Source organism: Acomys russatus, chromosome 11 (genome assembly GCF_903995435.1).
Source record: "Acomys russatus chromosome 11, mAcoRus1.1, whole genome shotgun sequence".
Taxonomy (NCBI): domain Eukaryota; kingdom Metazoa; phylum Chordata; class Mammalia; order Rodentia; family Muridae; genus Acomys; species Acomys russatus.
This window is the reverse complement of record NC_067147.1, coordinates 32,520,282-32,526,281: the sequence shown is the minus strand read 5'-3', so window position 1 is coordinate 32,526,281 and position 6,000 is coordinate 32,520,282.

Sequence of the window (6,000 nt, the reverse complement as noted above, 5' to 3'; positions counted from 1 at the left end):
GGCTGGCTGGCTTGTTCTCTGGTTCTTGTCATTCCTCCATCATGAGTGTCTGAGAATCCACTTAGTCTAGGGGAGAGCCACGGCTGGATGCCCAGTGGTCAGGCGGTGATGGCAGAACTGCCTTGGCAGCCACTGGAATCTGCTCCATCAGCTTGGTGCTGACCACCAGTGAAGCACCTGCCCAGGCCTGTGTCTCACGTCTCACGGGATCTGCCTGCCTGCTGGTTTCAGACAAGCACCTGTTTCCTCTGCCGTGCTTAACATAGCAGCTAGACAAAGAGTTATAACAGTTTTGGTATCATCAGAGGCTTGTGGATTTCCCACGTCTCCATTGCTGTCTGATGCCAGCGCTAAACTCTACCACCTGGTGGAAAATTATTTCCACCTTTCTGGGTAAGAACAGGAACCTATCCTAGCACCCGGGCCTCACCCTGAGTACCCTGGGACACCCCTGAGTGAGAAAGACAACCTTGGGACCATTGATCTCAAGGTCCATCTGTTCTCATTGGAGAGCAAGCAATGCCCGGGCCGACCCACCAGAAGTGGAACCCGGGCCACCACGCATGCTGAATGACACACTCAGAATGAGACTTCCAGGAGAAGAGCCTAACTGATTACTTCCCAGCTTTCAGTTTTCAAGCACTCTAACAATATAGAGAAAAAAAAAACTTTTGGTCAGATGAATGAAAAAGCCAATCTACATCACCATGACAATGGTGAATTGTAGAAAGCAAAATGAATGCAAACAAAAAGTCCCCAAGAAAATGAAAAAGTAAACTACAAGAAAAATAAGTTCAACACTAAAGGAAAATGGAGTGGAATTTCAAGATTCAGAGACAAAATGGTTTGGAACATAGCATTAGATGCCTAGGCAAACTTTCAATAAAACCTGAAAACGGACTTTCTGAATATTAAAAGATTGAAAATCTACCTTTTCTAAATACTGCCTGAAAGGAAGAAATGGTGATTGGGGGGGAGGGGTCACAGGGGTCAAACGCAGCGGAAAGCAGCAGCGCTAAACACAAACCAGTGCAGCAGTAGCAAGATCAGCAGGCATTAGGGCAGGAGAGCAGAGGCCTCCCAGGAAAGCTGTTCAAAAGACAGCATACTGCAATGTGATTAGAAAACAGGAAAAGCCCTGCTTGAGGGAAAGACCCCGCCCAGCTAAGCTTCCCACTTGCGAAAAGGAATAATAATAATTAATATTAACAACAACAGTAAAAGCTTAAGCAGTGAAGGAAACCATCAACCACAGAGTGCTGATGCAGGTGGAACTGAGCGAAGGGGCCATCCATGCTCCAGCCCCAGCAAGCTGCAGAACTCAGCAGCTTCAGCAGGTGGGTCTGGCTTTAGGGTGAAAGCTACAAGAAAGTGAGTGTGGAAGCTCCCTCTGTGGCTAAGGAAAGCTGCGGAGGAAGGCATGTGACAGGGCTGTCCCTGCGTGGAGCTCCAGAGAGGCCACAGTGTGAAGCTCTGAAGGTGAAGTCTGGATTGCCTTAGAAACCCCGAGATGCTGGAAGTGCCCAGGGGAGAGCTGCTAACAGGGAGTGTACCCAACCCGAGAGAGAAATGTGTCGCGGTCAACAAAGATAAAAGGAGTTGAAGATCTGAAGCTGCCTTTGACATTAGACATGGGAATACGGCGTCTGGAGTCTGCCCAGTGACTTTGGGTCTTGTGTTATTTCACTATGCTCTTTTTTCCCTTTTCTGATGGTGATGTCTATTCTGTGCCGATGGATGCTGGAAGTGTGTGATCTGCTTTTTGATTTTGATTTTATAGGGAATTACAGTTGAGAGATTACCATAGTCTCAAAAGAGACTTTGACCTTTAAATAGTGTTACGCCTGAGATAGATTATAGGGACTCATGCAGTTGGGCTGAATGCATTTTTATATTATGATGTGGCTGCTAGCCTGTTGGGATCAGGGAGAGGAATGTGGTGCTTTGAATAAGAATGGCCCCCACAGGCTCCTGTCTTTCAATGCTTAGTCACGAGGAGGAAGTGACATTACTGGAGAAGGATTAGGGCTGTGGCCCTGTAGGAGTAGGTGTGGTGGCGGAGGAAGTGGGGGCGAGGGGTGGTGGTGCTTCAGGCCTCAGAAGCGCAAGCAAGACCCAGTGTGTGTGTGTGTGTGTGTGTGTGTGTGTGTGTGTGTCTTCCTGCAGCTTGCAGATCCAAGTATAGACCTCTCAGCTCCTTCTCCAGCACCGTGCCTGCCTGCATGCCTCCATGCTTCCCACCATGATGATAATGGACTAAACCTCTGAGACTGTAAGCCAGCCCCAAATAAAAAGTTTTCTTTATAAGAGTTTCCGGGTCATGGTGTCTCTTCACAGCAGTAGGACACTACTGACTAAGACAGACCCCATGCTGTTGTCATGGGCAGACACCGCCATTTCTTTTCTTAGGACACCTGCTGTCATAGTGCATATTCTATATGACTCCAATGCATTCTTTTGAAACAGCCAGTGCTCTATTAAACAGACTAAAGTAATGATACTAATTTGAAAACCGATTTGCTGTATCGTTACTACTTTTAGTTCTTCTCACTGCCTGTGCAGATCCACTTCTATACCTAGAACAGTCCATGCCATACCATCGTCAACTCTCTTAGCTTTCGTCCATATGAAAAAAGCCTTCTATTTGTCATGTTTGAATAATATTTTTTGTGAAGTACAGTCATCCAAGGAGACCTTTCTCTTGTTACGACCTGTTCTTGTCAGTTCTAACAGTCATGTTTAAACACAATTAGCCTCTACTGCCTCCCAACCTCTATAGCTGTAGTTAAGATGGGATTCCTGTTTTCAGTTTCAACCACAGCTTTGGTCCTCACGTGCTTGATGCTCCTGGTCTTAATGGACAATAATAGTTTCTCCGACAACTGACTGAAGCCAGAACTTCCCAGAGAGAGGAGACATTTTTGGTAGCAACTGAGCATCTCCATGAAGGAGCTAGGGGTGCCTTTTCCTACGGCAAGTGGGAGATGGGCAGGGTGAAGGCACACACACTTCATTACTTTTACATTTATTTGGTGTATGCATGCGCATGTGCCATGGGATGCATGGGCAAGCCAGAGGACAACCTGCAGGACCTGGATCTCTCCTTTTACCACGTGGGTCATAGGCCTGAGCTCAGGTCATCAGGATTGACACAGGCCCCTTTAACCGCTGAGCCATTTCTCTGGCCTACATGCACTTTTAAATTTGTGTTTCCACACCAGGCATGGTGGCGCACACCTTTAATCCCAGCACTCGGGAGGCAGAGGCAGGGGGATCTCTGTGAGTTCAAGGCCAGCCTGGTCTACAAAGCAAGTCCAGGACAGCCAAGGCTACACATAGAAACCCTGTATTGAAAAACCAAAAACCAAACAGAATTGAATTTTTTTTTTTTTTTTTTTTTTTTTTTTTGCGAAAATGAGTGTTTGCTTATAATTAAATAAGAGCAATACAATGATAAAATAAATAAAGCTGATGCTCAGCCCTACCCTGAGGAAAAGAGCTGGGCCCTGGGTTGGCTCATAAGTCACCTGTTTCACCACAGCCTTCCCCTTCCTCATCTCATGGTCCTGGCTGTGCCTGATACTGCACAGCAGGCCACACTCCTCAGGCTGGCACTGACACGCTGCTCCTCTGTCACCCGACTCACTCCTCATCCCCTGACCTCTGAGGGGACTTGGCTTTGTCTAAAGGTGTCAGCTGAAGCCACCTTTTTGGGACTGTGAGGAGGTAGCATAAAGCATGTGTCACAGGAAACTGCCCACTTATTGGTCAGGAGGCAAAGGGAGAGGAAGTAGGGGGGGTGCGGACAACATTCCAGCATCTCCTTCAAGAGCATGTCAATGACTTAGGACCTCCCAATATCCCAAGCTGGGCCCTGAGCCTGTAAGACATGAGCCTTTAGGACACATTTAAGATCTAGGCCACCAGAACATGGTATAAGCCAAGTGCCCTGGGCACACCCCTCGGCTCACAGCCACAACAGACACGCCTCCTTCACAAACCCAAGCAATGCAAAGCGCTTTGAGACGACTGCTCAAAGCCTGCTCAAGCTCAAGCCAACTGCAGAGGCAACTACTGGGAACCGCAGGTTGACCTGTCCATGCCAGGCATCCTGTCTGCATAGCTGAAGCGGGGCTATGCCGTGATGTTAAACTTTGCACTTACAGCATGCTAAAAGAGGCCTCGTGCTGCAGACTAAGAGCCTACGCAAGCTGGGTGGGGCCCCAACTCCATGTGGGTGACAAGGACATCCTCCTCAGGCTACCTTAAACACCCAGCCTGAGAGGAACGTACCCCTCCCACACAGTGTGGTTCCTGGGTCACACTGCCCTGAGGTGGCAGAGGTAAGCGCACTGGTCTCTGACTTCTTTCCTATCATTCAGAAGCCATATTACAGAAGCAAATATAATAAATAAATAAAATAAATAAATAAAGGGCTTACCATGTCTCCGTAGGATAAACTTAGGTGGAGGATCTGGAGGGTCAGTTTTCTTGGCGCCTCGCATGGTCACAGACGCCGAGGATTTACTCTGTGAGCAGGCTATCACCTTACCCTGGCTTCATTCACACACAACGTGACTCTGTTGTCACAGGACTGAGCAGGTGTTTATCGTTTTTTGTGCATTTTGGTCCAGCTCTTCATTTTCCCAGGTCCTCAGTGAAGATTTACTTACTGTTCCTGTGCTGTCTTGAAGTACCCAGCCCCCCAAATAGGAGTAAAACTTGTGTGTGTGTGTGTGTGTGTGTGTGTGTGTGCGCGCGCGCGTACTCATGTGCTCAGACACATGCAATTCAGTCAATACATGTAAGAGTCGAACCCACGGGATCTGTACCTAAGGTAACTCACATGCTGCTCCCCAGGAGCCGGCGCAGATGGCAGAGGGAAGTCAACTTGCACACCACCGTGACTGTCCCTACAATTTCTGAACCCCTAAAGCAAGGATCTCCCAGTGAGACCTTTTCAAGAGAATCATTCCCAGAGGTCTGTAAATGAGCCTTGATTCTCTCTAGTCTGACAAATGCCGCCCCCCAATTTGGTAAGGAAAGGGGAACCGAATGCAGGCTCTGCTGCCTGGCACTGTCCTCAGTGACAGGTAGCACAGTCCTCAGGCAGGAACTAGACAGCCAGGGGATGCCGTCTGCCTTGGGAAGCCTCCTGACACTGCACCTGCTCTTCTTGGCATACCGCTTTAAAGATACCGAAAGCAACTTGGCTAATTAGCACCAACATGGCCCTAATGGATGTTGAGACCTCAGGCACCCACGGCTTCCACATCTGGGAAGGGACATGAGTGAATGACAGCAACCCCCTCAGTCTTCTGTTGTTCTGTGACAGGGTCTCCCGGTGTGACCTGTAGGGTCCATGCCCAGCTTTTACTCTAGAATCACTGATTCTAGGCCTGAATAAGCCACAGCAAATTACATGTGTCTTACAGTAACAGCCAGTTGGCCTGTATGTTCTATGGTAACCACCATTATCTCAGACACAGCTATATTTTTACTATATTTTAAATAACTTTTATAGATGATGTCTAGACTGTTTAACTTCAACTTGAACGCTGCTATTCGCTAAGTTTAAGGACCACTAACAATGTTAGCCATCACTTTCTGTTTCTATAAATTATTCTGATTTTCCATGCATTTTTCTCCTTGTCAGAGTTCATTGGCCTCAGCTACTGACTGGTGTTTATGGCATCATCGAAGAAACAGTTTTCCATCCAGACTCAGACTTGGCTGAAGGCGCACGGCAGGACCTGAGCAGCGATGGGCGTGGGAGCAGCCACCCGCGTGAGTGTGGTCCACAGGAGGAAAGGCTGTGAGCTCACCCGCAGGCTTTCTATCCTGTAAGTGCACACCCAAACCGCCCACTGAATCCTCAGAACCTCGCTTTCCTCAGGGAAAGAGAGTGCGGTTTGTGGGAACCATTAAATAGACTGCAGGGTTCTTGACTCTCGAGAGTACCGTCAAGTTCCACTGGTTTGAAGCTTAGCTGGTGCACAT